Source organism: Passer domesticus, chromosome Z (assembly GCF_036417665.1).
Source record: "Passer domesticus isolate bPasDom1 chromosome Z, bPasDom1.hap1, whole genome shotgun sequence".
Taxonomy (NCBI): Eukaryota; Metazoa; Chordata; class Aves; order Passeriformes; family Passeridae; genus Passer; species Passer domesticus.
Window position 1 is genome coordinate 6,487,444 of NC_087512.1, and position 15,264 is coordinate 6,502,707.

The following is a 15,264-nucleotide window of genomic DNA, read 5'->3' on the forward strand; positions in this document are numbered from 1 at the left end:
CTGCTGAGTTTTGGTTCTGGCACAATTTTGAGCCATGCTGTTCCTAATCCATATCAAGGAGAAATAGTAGAGACAAATCTGGAACCATTTTTGTTTCCCTGTTTTAAGTTTTTGCTGTTCTGTTGACAGCTTACTGTGCTGCTGTTGTATTTGGCTGTGGTCATGTCTACAGACAACCAAGAGGGACCATGTGTCTCAGTTTTCCAAACCCTGTATAAGGCCCAAGACACTCCAGTTACCTGCCTTCAGGCACCTAATAGTTCAGCTCATGGACTTCCAAATATCTGAGGTAAATACAATGCCAAAAATATTATGGGGTTGTGTTTGGCTGTAGTATACACTTTAGAATCCCAAATATTAATTTCTCCTAATCTCATACAGGTCGACAAGAAGAACTGTGCCTGTTCTTAGCAGGGCTGGACTGCTTTCGTGAGTTATTTTATGCTTTCAAAGAGCTGTGTGCATTGTGAATGTCATTACCTAGACTGTATGCTTGATCATACAAAATAGGAAATAGTGACCAGAACTAAACTGAAAAGGTGGCCCTATAACTTCAAAGGAAAGAAGAAAAGGAAAATAAAGTTACCTTCAGAGCCGCTTTTGTACCCGCACACACTAAGGTTAATCAAATCTTATGCTTCAGAGTATATGGCTGATTAGCTTGTGTCTGGAAGCACTTCCCCTTATTTGCCATTCTACTCTTAGCTGCAGAAAGAACAAAGTTCATGTTAGTTCTAGGATATTTTTGTCATTTTTTTCCCCCTCATTCACTTGCCACAGAAATTTGAAATCTATTGGTTGCACTGCAACATGCCTTATACAGAACAGCTCTATTCTTACAGAGAGGTTGGGAAGCCTGCAAGCTTTGATATGTATCAGAAAACAAAATTATTTTGCCCTTATTACTGTGAAGTGCCTGCCGTCTTATGAAGCTTTACAACTGAGAATGAATTATCTTTCTATAAACACTAGAGGTAGAGAAGTCTGTTCTCTCCTGCAACGCATGGAGGTATCTTTGAATTATGATTTAAATCGTAGAGAGACTAAATGGAGGTTAGTATTGCATGTTCTGATTTGTTTGGTTTTCATTTTTAGCCTTCATAATTAAGTAGGAATGTCCATAAAAAAAGAATCTCAGGACTATCCTTCCTTCTCTCTTTCTTTCTCATTTCCATGTGAGATCCTCTTCATCCTGTCATCTTCAAAGTCCTGTATCAACCTACCTATTAATTTTGGCACTCAATTTTATCTTTTCTTTTTTCTTCTACTTTTTTTTTCTGTTATTTTGACTTGCAGATTTGAAGAGGCACTAACTCTGTCCATTCAGTACAGCTCTATCAGCTTCATTACGGTTCTGGCAATTTACTCTTGGTGAAGAGTTGGCCATGGGGCCTGTAAGGATTTATGATGTCAAGGTCATGCAATTACAGACATTTATAATTTCATGAAGAGTTTAAGGTGCAGGTAATTTGCAATGTAATTATTAGGGATTTAAGCACCTGTGTGCATGCCTGGCCTCACTGACTGTCAGGGGGGTGAAGCACGTACCTGAGTTATCCATAACATCACAAAGCCTGGCAAGGCACGATCTGTTGAGAGCACTCCTTCCACTCTCTTTCTCATGCTGCGTCCAGGGACCAGCCTATTTCAGGTGATGCAGTTTTTGAGTGATTTTGCAAAGTGGATTTTTCACTAAAAAAGTGGTATCAGTCACAATACTGGATTGTTACATAACCTTAAAAATGAAATGGGCAAAACTTTAATTGTGAGTATGGGAAAAGTTGGGTTGATGTGTCAGAGAGCACACTGGGCTGTGTGTGTTTCATGGCTGTAGATATCAAGCAATCCTGAGAGGTACAGAGGTATGGATTAATTATTCTGCGTTGATAGTCTTAAGAAGACAAACACATTTTTGCTTCTGAGGACCACTGTGAGAAATAGAAGGTGAAGCTTTAGGCAAGATATTTTTTTCCTACCTTAGATAAAGTTCCTTATTAAGCATCTTGAGGAAAAAAAGTTTACATAATGCCTGATTCTTGTCATTTACTTCCTATCTGCTTAATAAAAGCAGCAATTGAAATTTTGCTTGAAAAGGCCAAATCTGACTGAATTAACAGGGAATTGTAGTCAAAGGTTTTTTGGATAAGTACCCTACACTATTGTCCTCAAAGCATCTAAATTACCTGTAGCCAAAAGTGACTTCCTATAATAACTGCAGAAGTCTGGTACCTGCTGGATGTGTTATCATCACACACAACTAAAATAATATTAATTAGATACATATTTATTTTACATGAAACAGCCAGTAAAAATCAAATAACCAAAACCAAAACTATAAAACAAACCTTCCCTGCCAAGAAAAAAAAATCTTGAAATTATGAGGAAATTGAATGAAAGGTATTACTCAGATCACAATATATCTGACCTTCTTGGACTGACCTTATTACTTTGACAAAAATATATAAAAGGATAATAGGGTTTTTTCTAGGCATAAATTACTGTGATATCATAGGTTTAGTCCTATATCTTGTGGAAGAGAAAACAATTTCTTCTAACTTGTATAAAGCAGCAAAAAACATTTTTAGTTCATTTCCTTTGTAAAAATGTCACTTGTCATTCTCTCTATTATAAACTATAGCTTTATTTAGAATAGTCCTTAATTAAATTACATTTCTAATGTTCAATATGTTTACATTTTTATTGGAAGGAAGGGAGCAGTAGTTCACTTTCATCTTATGTGTCTGCTTGCAACACTTTCTAAGCCACCAGAAAGGAGATTAAATTTGGTGAAGCATAAGCATTTATTTTTATATTAAACTGGATTTTTAGAATATCTTTATGTATTTATTTATAATGTTTATTAGCACTCTAATGCTAATTTAATCTCTTTGAAAAAATGTGTCATCAGGCTTGTAATGAATGATAGATTGGGAAATAGGGAATTGATAATGTTTTGCCATTTCAATGTGGTCTGAAATTCTAGTTTAGATCTACACTTAGGAATTATTTATATCCTCTTATGTCATATCAATTTAAATAATATTCCACTCATCGAGGCATAAAGAATAATGTTAATATTAAAGTTTCTATTTAAAATTTGCTAATTGCACATGAAGGGGTTATATCTGCTGCATTCAGGGTTTTTAAATTTAATTTTATTGTATTAGAAAATCTATGAGGTTAAATCTGCAGAAATTATTGCTTTTAAATGTTGTATAATAAGAATCTTGCTGCTGTTATGAGCACTGAAAAATGTGCCTTCATCTCAAATAAGCCTTGTTGAAGTTACAGTTCAGGAACTGCCAGGATTTAATACTAAATTTGGGGCTGATCCAGCTCAGCTTTACTCATGTGAGTACCTCTGTCTTCTCTGAAGAAATCTGTGCCTGAGCAAGGGTTACTGGAGATCTATGTGCAAAGTTATTGATCTGGGGAAAGGCTGGGAATGAAGAAGAAATAGGGATGAGTATATAAGTTCCACCCATCCAGGCATTGGCCTCCAAAATTAACAGGTCTCCAAGTAGTCTGGTGTAGAGGCAAGGAGTCAAATAAAAAACTGAAGACTGTGATGAAGAATTAAAGGACACTGAAGACTTGTTTTGACCCATCCCCACGCACCTGAATCAGATGGACAGAGTCACAGGCTAGCAGGAAGGGTGAGGACTTGGCAGCTCCATGCAGACAGGAGATTCCTCTGCTCTGGCCACTCTCAGCTCCTATTCAGAGCAGCTGAGAGCCAAAATCAGGAAAGCACATTGTCAGTAAGAGTTTGCTTGATCAGACCCCTCAGAAGAAGTCAGCAGAAGTAGTTTTATCCCGTGGGAAAGGAAATTATTAAAGCAAATATGAGTCTCTTGACTACTGAAGTCATGTGGAAAAGTCATTGACTTCACCCTCAACAGGAAGCAGCCCAATATACCTGTAGAAGTTATGTACTTGAGTGACACTTTTCTTGTTGTAATGCCAAAAAAAAATCAAGTTATCTTGCTTTCTTCCCTGAGCACAAGTACTAAGTTTGATTCTCTTCCCACTTTCATAGAGTGACATCATTCTGGAGGAAAATTCTTGATGACAACAGGATTAAATCATGAAAAAATTGATGAGAGAGCAGAATCTGATTTGTCTATGACCAATGTTTTAAAGTTGCTGAAGTTTTAAACTTCTGACAATATATGCTTTTAATTTTTAACCCTAGATGAATCTGAGCAGCTTAATATTTCATTTCAATGAATCATCAAAATATTAGGATTCTTATCCTAATTACTTATTTCTGAGTTTGAGCTATTTGTCTTGAAATCTTCCCAGGAAGACCTACCACCACATTAGATCAGTTTTGTGTCCTAATTGGTACCATGAAGAAAAACACGAATCAATTAAGTTGTCAATTAACAGACAAACAATTCTTAAGTATCCAGGGAGGTTTTCTTGCAGCATAAAGTGGGAACTTTTCTATTATCCCTGGACAATATTTATATTTCTGTGTATACATATGTATGCACATGCACATACATGCACAAAAAAAAACAAAACACATGTATAATTTAAGGGTCTCCTTAATGTTGTTGCAATTATTTCCCTTCAATCTTTAGTGCTGCTCTGGAAGGAATGCTACTGAGCTCAAATGATGACACTGATAGCTGAGAGGCATTCGTTTTGCAGCGGCTAATTAAGCGTATGAAGGCCACGTAAAGGATCAGTTCTATCAGCACACACTCACCATCAACAGCCTGTCCCCTGCAGGGTTAAGAAGACAACGTTAAATGATCACCTGTCCCAAACACCAAATGACAGTTTCAAGGTAGTAAATGAAGCCTGGGGTTATTGACAGATAAACTTGATTCTTAGCTTTGCAATCAAAGGAAGAAAACAGTTGAGGAAAATCACCTTCTGAAAGCTTGGAGACCTCTAAACAGAATTTTGCGTTGCCCCTTTTTATGTGTTTTCCAGAGATGCTCCTTGGGAGGAATTCTCATTTCAATGAATGTTCAGGCTATGCAAATCTTGAGCTCACAGCTGACACCCCTTGCAAGCCCCGCCTGCCCTCCTCTAGGGATGAATTACCCCTCCGGTACAAATTACACATGCACACCAGATGGGGTGAATTGAATGCTCTAACTAGAAACAGAGGGAGAATGATCTTGTGTTTAATATGAAGGTCAGGGACTCAAGAGACTTTGATTCTATTCCTGGCTCTGCCCCAGACCTTGTATAACTTTGGGTGACTTGTTTAATCGTTCTGCCTTGGTTCTTCTCATCTATAAAATGGGAATGGTAATACTGTACTACGTTGTCAGGGTGTTAGAAAACTAAATGACTGCTGGTAAGATGAACTGCAATCCATAGCTGAACGAGAACACAGACAGGCCATTTGTTACTGCTAATAACAATTTGGGGCAGGAACTTTAACTTTCTTATCTCTTCTAAATATATATGTATTCATATACATATAGGCTCATAAGTTAATTTTTAGGATGCTTTGGAGTAGTTTCTCTCTAAGAGTCTGAAAATGATACAGAAAATAAAGTTGTGAGAATATACAGAGAAATACTAGGGAATTAGTTTTACAAATGTGGGTGGGGTAAGAAGGAGGGGAGTATAATTTTGTTCTACTCAAGGTTATTTTTCTTTTTAAACAATGAAAAAAAAACCCCAACAAAAAACCCTAACATAACCTCCAAACAAACAAAAAATCCTCAAACAACCAAACAAAAAAGTCAACCAAAAAAAACCCCAAACAAATAAACAAACAAAACAAAACAAGAATAAATAACCTCACCTTCTGGAATATCCTGTTTACTTTTGTCTTTTGAAATCTATATTATGTCTAGCTGAATTGCAAAAAAGAAATAACCTACTCATCAAGTAATGATATTTCACACACACAGACACACATAGCCTTTTTGAGGAGAATGTCTCAGCAAAGTGTTTGACTATTCTGGCATATTTATGTCATATTTTGTTTCTAGACAGGCCCACCAAATGAATTTTTTACTGGCTTCCTTCCCTTGCCTGTTCCCAGACTGCTGCTCTTGTTAGAAAATTTAAAACCTAAAAATATCTCTCTGCCCTAATGGAAGGAAATGAACAGATTTACTGAATTACAAGGATTGTATTCTATATGTTACCAATGAATGACAGCTCTCTAAACATTTCTCTGAATTACACTGTCACTTTGCCATTACATAGGATCTTGACATCAGAAAATCTCAAAGAATTTTCTGGAAAGTAAATTAATTAATTAACCCTAACCATCCTGTTTTGTCTCTGCATGAATTAAAGGATTTTTTTTTCACTGATGTCAATGGCAGCTGGAGGTCGGGCTATATGATTAGTACTCCTGTAATTTGTCCACTGCCAGCTCTCCCCAGAACAAAAAGGCAACACAGCTCTCTCTTTCATAGACTCCACTGTCTAAAAGCCTTATCCAGGTAACTTCCTGCATACTGATCCGCTCCTGAATTCAGTCAGACACCTCTTAGGGAGTTTTAGCAGGATCTAGCCCTGCATAATCAAATGCCCTCTCTGATTTGCTCTTGTTGGTAAAGTTTCGAATATCAAATATTCTGATACAAATTCTCGCCTGGATTGAGAAGTGATTTATTTTAATGGAATGGTATCAAGGCCCCCTTTTGTTCCTCCCCCCGTACACCTAGGAAAGAAAGGACATCCTTTTTCTCCCTCAATGAGCCTGCAAATCACTATTCCCCCTGGAGTCTGAATAACTATTCAAAAAAAGTAGCTAACTCAGAATCTGTTCTCATCTTCTCGTTCCTATAATTAAAGTTTTAAATCCTCAACTGTAGAGGTCAAATAGCACATGTAGAACATTTTCACTCCAGCTTACTGACTGTCAGCACAGGGCCAAATCCTTAAGTTTTTATGCAGACAATGCAGTTGACAGAATTTTTCCTAGAGTTAGGGCCAGATTCAGCCTATTCCTATTTTTCAGATCAGTAAACTAAGGCACAGAATGGTTATGGACGGATAGGCACACATACCTGCTCGTGGCATAAGAATGAACAGTCCAGGGTGTCAAATCTTGGGTTTCAAATGCTAAACCTAAAATGTTGCCAACCCGATATGTGGAAAGGTAAAATAAATCACTCTGTGGCAGCAGAAAAAATAAAATAAAATGAGTGAAGAGACCTGGGTTTACTTTGTTGATTCTGCCAAAGATTTTTGATCCCGAAGTACTCAAGTTACTTGTCAGGTGCTTTAGATTCTCAGTATGCAGCAGGATAAAAAAGTAGATCTCCATAACTCCTTACTGAAGACTGTTTCTTCAAGAAAAAAAAATGAGCAGAATTCCATTTATATGCATGTTCACATACATATATATATATACATATTTGTATGGCCTCAGAGAGAACTGGAATATATGCGAATTTACATGCTTGAGTTAGTCCAACAAATTGTGTCCCATTCATGCCTGCCCAGGTATGCAGCTTGAAGATTATGAGTCTGCCATGTGACTGGGAACTGGGAAGGGTTTGTGTGTAAAACTGCTCCTACACTCACCACCAGCCCGTCAACCCTTTGCATCCTCTGCCTGCCCTCTCTGTTGACTCTATAATACAAAAAAAAAGTGTTTCATTCTGTATATTTGCAGCAGAAAGAGAGACAGAGGTGTTCTGAATACTGGGATCTATTGCATACTGTAAACTGCAGACAAAAGGAAAGGACTGAAATAGAGGGCAGTTTGAACCTGGCTATCAGTATGATGGAATATGTCACAGTTTGGCCACTCTTGTTTCATGATTTCCTGTTTAAACACAGAAGTTAAAAAATGGAGAATCATAAGCAAACCAGATCAAAACTTTTAGATAAAACCATCCACATCACCTAAAGTCTCTACTGATGGTGAGCCAATCATATTTAATTATTGTTGACATAAATTGATTTGCCACTAAACAAAATTGACTTTGAAGTGTTTTGTTAGTTGATATATTATGTTTTACTTTTGCCACAATCTGGACACGAATTCCACGTCTACACTAAAAATCTGACTGTCTACTTGCAGAGCCTTGTGGTGCACCAGATGCTGCACCTGTTGCAGTATTATCATTAATGCTGCACCTAGTGAGAGTAATCGGTTACTTCCTGTTGAACCTTATACAATCATCCCAATGTCAATTTGCTGCCTCTCTCTCTGGACTAGGGACCATTTTTTTGGGCTAAGTCTCTCCCTAAATATTTGCTGGGAACACTGGTCAAGATTCCTTCCACTTGTCTTCATCTGGCTGCCCAAGGGTCTGATTTAGGAATGCCTAAATCTGTGTCTACTTAGTCTGTGGAGCCGACTGAGAGGAAAGCAAGCTGGCTGGCTGGTCCTAGAGATTTTAAGTAGCCATCACTGTCTTATTATGATTATGCTTGTGGTGAAGCTCTCCTGTGAGTAGATATATATAACCTTGTGTGTGAGGAAGACAGGTGATTGCAGAAGGAGACAGAGACTACACAATATGCCATCACCTCAGCTGGGTAGTATGGGAGCAATTTAAATTTACTCACATGAGAACGCAGACTAATGCATTTTGAGATTTAGTTTCTTTTGCCCTTGTGTTATTAGCAAATGTATATCAGCAGAACACAGTCATTATTTAGCTAAATTATCATAGCAAAACAAATCAAAACAAAAATCAAAGGAAGGGGAGAGGCAAGCATGAGAGTTTTTCTTTCCTAGCTTAGGCATAGAGAAAACTAGAAATGCAATGTTGATGACTTCTGAGAAACAGGAACAGGCTCCAACAATTGTTCCAGTTCTACCTTTCATATTTCAGTTTATTTGAGTGCAAAAATGCAGGCAGTATTGTAGAGAAAAATCTACAAAAAAAAAAAAGACCCCAGGATTACCCAAAGTTTTACCAAAAGAAACCAAGTCAAATAACAACAACAAAAAAGTAAATAACCCTCTTTTGCCAACATGTTATATACACACCCCTTTTTTTCTTCAGCCAAGTTATAACACTTATGTTATACAAACAAGGGAATTTGTAAGAAGGAAGTTTCAGTCAATACAATCAATATCCATAAGAAAAATTTACTTTAGTCATAAATTTGGTTTGGAATTCATATGGAATAATCTATTTATTTTCACACAGATGCACAAAAAAACCTCATCATAAATAGGACAATCCTGACACTTTTCTGCTTTGTAATGCCCTTGGAAAGGAAAGGAAATTTTGACTCATTGCACACCAAAAAAAAGTACATCAGGTCATTTTCCATTTCTTCCTCCTCCAGAGCTCAGTTGTTGGCACTACTTACAAATGGCCAAAATAAATCTCAAAAGTTTCCCCATAAACAGAAGTCTCAGTTTCTACTACCTGCTTGAGTTCATTGATTAAGCTATTCTATAAGATAATAAAATAAAATAACCCCCCACACACAAATAGAAAGCATCACTTGCCCTGAGGCACTCCAGTGCTTCACTCTCCTGCAGAAGTTCATAAGTCATAACTGGAGGTGCATAAAAGGTGTTGGGCTCAGGCTGCAGCAGGATGAGCCAGGTCTGGCTGGGGTGAGAGGTGGAGGGTGTGTGTGGCTCCATCCCAGGCATGTCTGCACAGCACACGCAGACACTGGAGCACCTTGCAGGCCATGGGATGCACTGACTGCACCCCAGCTTAGGCACAAGAGCTCCCCTTGCACGTGCACTCAAAGCCTGAGCTGGCCACTCCTCTGTGCTTCACCTTTCTGGGTGTCCAGTACATGGCAAATCAATGGAGCCCATTGAGGACAGACAACAGACATCCACGAGCCTTTTGGAAAAGACAACAAGAGTTGGATGAAAAGGGCAAAAAAAACCCAACCCTTTCTGGATTTTTTTTTCTTTTTTTTTATTTTCAGTTGCATAACAAGCAAGAGATCCCCACTGAGAAAGGATGAATTGACCAGTGCTGAAACCATGATCCACCCACTCACCCCAGTCAGGGCTGTGCAGGTATCTCAGGATAAACATTAACACTCAGGATATCAGCTAAGGCTGCCCACGTTTTGTGTTTCTTTTCCCTAGCTATGGGCACAAAATAAATACCTAGGATTTACCTTATTTCTCATGCTTTTTTTTTTCTTTTTTTTTTTTTTGTGTCATTTTCTTTCATGCTTTAGTCTGTAGTTAATGTATGATGTCCCAGTAACTGGAACATATGGCAAATGCCACACTTACACTCGTTTCCAAATATGGCATAAGATCTTCTTACACATAAAAAAAACCAACACCAAAACCAAAAGCAATAAATAAAACAAAAAACAAAACAAAAACCCAAAAATCAAACAAAAAAGAAACAAACAACAACAACAAAAAACCACAAAACAAGCAAATAAAAAAAGACACACTAAAAAAAAAAAAACCTAAAACAAACAAACACAAAAACCCCCTGCCTCTCTGATGTATCAAAGCTCATAAAGCTCATGTGGACAAACTCAAGAAAACAGAAAAAAAAGTAAACAAGAGCAGGCTAAACCAGCTAAACCAATTTTATTTATAGAGAGAAATCAGATCCAGACTTTCTTGAAAATAATTTCTTTACTTATCACAAAAAAAAAAAACCTGCTGAAGTTTTCAATGGAAATAAAAAAAACTTCAACATAAAATTTCTGCTTACATTATTTTCTCATTCAATAAAAGAGCTGCATTTATCTGGAATATATCTACATTAATTATATTTTTTATATATTGAAAAATAGATTTTTTTTTTATATTTGCAAAACATTTTGGGAATTAAAATATATATGTTGTTTTCAGATAAACAGCAATATTTCTGTTTAACGACTTCAGTATTTTTGCTTCAGTTTTAACTATCACAGAGTATTTTTTCTTTTGTCTCATCAAGAATTGCAGATCCTCACAAGTGTTTATAACAAGAAAATGTTTCCTGCACAAAGCTGGAACTACAATACAGAGAAATCCAGCAACTTTTCCAAGGTCATCTATGAAATGCAAACACTTTGTTTTCCCATTATCTGTTATGACTTTTGAATTGCTGTGAAAGCACAAAGAAGGAGATAGCCGAAGACAATTTTTATTATTTGCAAAAGGTGTGTGCATACGTTTGTACTTTTATTATCACATAAACTAGTGTAATCAATAAGCTTAGGCATGTATTAAACTTCTGTTTACTGAAAACTTTGGTATTTTCTATTGTATTATCATAACTGATGACCTGAAATCAAAGTAGCATCAAAGTACTATTCTGTGTTTGTATTAGTTAAACTCTTCTACCGCATTAAATATGTAACAATAAAAAGTAATGCTATGACAAGAGTGGGAGAAAAGTTTTAAAAAGGACATTTCTTTCTTGTTTTTTAACCTCCCTGACAAGGTTTTCTCTCATGTCTTGCTTTACTTTTTAGTATTATTACATTTATTATTATTACCTCCTATCTTACATGAAGACCAACCACTAAGTACTTCTGATCAAGTTTTGCTCTCTGACTGTTTTTCAGTTTTGTAAGGATCTTGCCTTGATCAAACCTTGCCCACATTTGCCATTCTGAGGGTGTAAACACAGCCAAGTCCCTGCAGCTCATCAGATAACTGAGCATCAGCTGAGATTCAGCTGTGTTCGATGTGCACATTATGAGTCTGTAACAGATGAATCATAATGAAAGTTATCTGAAAGCCATTTCATTATCTCACCTTCACTAAGGACTTACACAAGCAGAGACACAATGTGTATTAACTTGCTAAACTTTGGTAATTTTGTCATTGTTCTGAGCCCACAAGTGTGTCCGCACCACATATATACACTACACTTGCAGACAAAGCCAGCTTCAAGCATAGGAAAAATGTACAAATAATTGACTGATACAGGCTTACATTGTGTTAGTGAATGAGATGCTGCTTAGGTCATGAATGGTTGTGGTCTTACCCTGTCTGAAATAGAGATTCATTGAATCTGTTGCACATCTGAAGAGGAAAAAAGGCCAAATGCTGGGGTTTTTTTATTCCTCTGTTCCAGAAAGTTGCTTGAAAGGTTGATAAACCTTTAACTACCCAAATCTGAAAAGACAGAGATTTTGAGCAGAGTTGAAGACATATTTTCAAAGTAATTTTGCCAAGGAAGGAAGGAAGGGAAGGGAAGGAAGGAAAGAAGGAGAGAGAGAAAGAAGGAGAGAGAGAAAGAAGGAGAGAAGGAGAGAAGGAGAGAAGGAGAGAAAGAGAGAAAGAGAGAAAGAGAGAGAGAAAGAGAGAAAGAGAGAAAGAGAGAAAGAAAGAAAGAAAGAAAGAAAGAAAGAAAGAAAGAAAGAAAGAAAGAAAGAAAGAAAGAAAGAAAGAAAGAAAGAAAGAGAAAGAAAGAAAAAGAAAACGCAACTTCTTTAGGCAAGATAGAAAGGAAAGGGAAGGCAAAGAGGTTTTGAGGAGAGTAAAGAAAAAGGGACAAAATCATGAGCCCATTTTCTGAGAGCAGAATTTCCACATTAAGCTTCAATTAGGCCTCCCTCTTAACTTTAAAAGAAACTGAAAGCCATTTAACTTACAAGATGCCTTATTTCAGAATAGGATCTTAGGGATAGTGAGAGCTTACTATTTACAGAGCTTACTTACAGAGATGCCCTTTTTGCAAAGCAGTAAAAAATTTTTTTCATGTTTGAGGGCTCATTATTTGCCTCTGCTGTTGGGACTTCCATCGAAGATCATTTGAACTGTTTAGCTTGGACAAGAGCAGACTGAGAAGAAACAGCACTGGGTCCCTTCCAGCTTGGAATGTTCTGTGATTCTGTGGTCAGATTATGTGATTAGAACAATGTTCAGATAGATGTATGAGAAAATAAATAGTTTTAAAGTATCTAAAATTCACTAACTAGTGTGGATTTTGTCATAACCAGCCAAATCTTTTCTGTAGTCTGTCAGAGTTTTGTGCGATGACTTTCACTTCCCAAGTAAATTTGACTTCATGTGCACTTATTAATAAAATTCTGGGCCAATATTATCTGCTTTACATAGTTGACATAATTGAAGCTATTTTGATTTACACCAGAAAATAGGCCATTAAATTTCTGAGAAATTTTAAGGAGGTAAAGAAATTATAAAATAGCCTAAAAAAGTTATCTGGCTTTTAGAAGTGAACAGTATCTCTATATTATTAATCCTCTTAAGTAATTAAATTAAAATTTATATTCAATATAAAAAAACCTTAACATGTCAAAAAGGTGCGTACTTGCTTTTACCTTAACTCTGCCCCAACAATATCTTAAAACAAGGAAACAACCTTTTTTATTTTATGGCGTTTGTTCTTCTAGAGATCTAAAAGTTACCCTGTATTATTCAGTGAGGGGGAAAGATATTGCAGACCTGGTGTATCAATTTAATTTTTTTTTTAAGTTAGCTACCTTCACCTTTTCAACAAATTAGTTCTTTGGAATTTAACCTTCCTCTCTAATCCATCTGAGATTTCTTCTCATAACTCACTTCTGGAGGAACATTAGCGGATGCAAGTTTTCTCCCGGGGGGGATATGTCATCTCCCTATTTTAAATAAAAAACTGTTTTTGCAAAGTAGCCAAAGAAGACTGGCTTTAAGTGTCCTGAGAAATCCTTCAGTACACTCTCTGGGTCTTTGCTCTGCTTACTTTAAATTAGGTAGAGTAGAAGAGGACTTAAAGGGAAAGGAAATAGTGAAAAAGAACAGAATACATATGTGTTTTTGCCCTTTCACTCACAAAAGAGTTGGATAATTTGTACAGGTCACTCTTTGCTGAAATAATTATTTTGATCTTAGAATAAAGTGAGCTGGATATAGATAGCAATGAGCAAATGAATAGAAAAATACTATATCCTGAATGGCCCAATTAACTTTTGGCAATAAGGAACTTTTTCTCTACACTATATATATATATATATATATATATATATATATATATATTTCATCCTTCTATAAGAACAAGTTAAACTAAAAATTTTAATTTCTTGCTGTACATACAGATTAGGCCTGCACAGACTGACTCTATGTCCTGTTTTCAAAGTCTCAAACTTCCTCCTGATAAAATAAATCATTTAACAGCATCTAGGGCTATCATTATCAAGTAAGGGTTTATACATACATACATACACACACACGCACATATATATGTATAATAGTAAAGGTTAGTAAACAAATCACTTTTAGGAGAGGTCAAGAAGCTAAAATGAGAGATGAGGACAGTGAGATGCCTGGTAGGATTTTTCAGATCAGAACACTGGAAATCATGTGGTAATCTTCAGGCCTAAGAGAAGACAGATGGAAGGGCATATGCTAGTTTTCCACAATTTATCTATAATCATGAATGGTAAAGAAACTGAAATCAGAAATGTCATTCCCCCCATGCAAAATAATAAAGGGCACTCAGTAAAATAGCTATCACAAACAACTTTATAAACTGTGAAGCTGATTATAAAAATATCATGGTATACCCAAAATCATAAGCTATAGAACAGAAGTAGTTGATTGGTGGGTAGGTGCAATTGCTGAATAAGGTCTCTTACAGCTGGAGGTTCATGAGGGATCTACACATTGACAGAGGAAAACTACAGGACCCTACCAGTCTGTATGTTATGTCTTTGCTTCTATTCCTGCCTTAAGCATCTTTTTATTTTTTTCTCCCCCAGGGAAAGTCGAGTCAATTGTTTGGAATTGGCACACACAGTACAGCTGATAGTACCCTTTCTTTTTCTCTGCTTGCACTATTAATTAAATAGAGGACTTCAGTCTGAAAGACAATCAGATAAGTCCAAAGTCTGATCAATATGACACTTCAAGCCAAGCCAAAAATATCTGAGAGAAAATATAATAGAGATTAAAAAAAAAAAAAAGAATCTAACAAAATGTCACAATACCAAGAGATTTATGGAAATTGAATGAAATAAATTGTGTGAAACTTCTTGATTTTTTATTCTTGATTACATTTTAAGGAATGTACAAAATATGCAATTGTGCATAAATGATTTCTTCCTTCTTTTTTTGAAAATCAGAACTTTGCTACTTTTAGCAACTACATCACACACTCCTAAAACAGAAAAAAAATCTATTTTAAATTTTTTTCTATTTAAATGCCATCTTGAATGTGAAATGAAGGCCTTTGCTTGAAAGTAGATGAATGCATCTCTTGAGGCTGAAGTCTGGCTTCTTAAGGTTGACAACATCCAAATGTTTTCACTGATGTTTTACAATGGAAATATACCTTACACAACTTAACTAAATTTTTGCATACTTGGAAAAATCTAGGTTTTTAACTAAAATTACCCACCAGACTTTCAATTTTGAGAGGGTATATTCTCTCATAT

General features: G+C 36.2%; 1 long non-coding RNA gene across 1 annotated transcript; it reads right to left on the minus strand.

The window, feature by feature from the left end:
* Positions 1–637: 637 nt before the first annotated feature.
* LOC135290866 (uncharacterized) lies at positions 638–5,014 on the minus strand. Its single transcript, XR_010353689.1, has 3 exons — positions 4,885–5,014; positions 3,619–3,729; positions 638–705 (listed from the first exon to the last, which is right to left on the minus strand). It is a non-coding gene; the product is annotated as an uncharacterized LOC135290866 (long non-coding RNA).
* Positions 5,015–15,264: the final 10,250 nt, after the last annotated feature.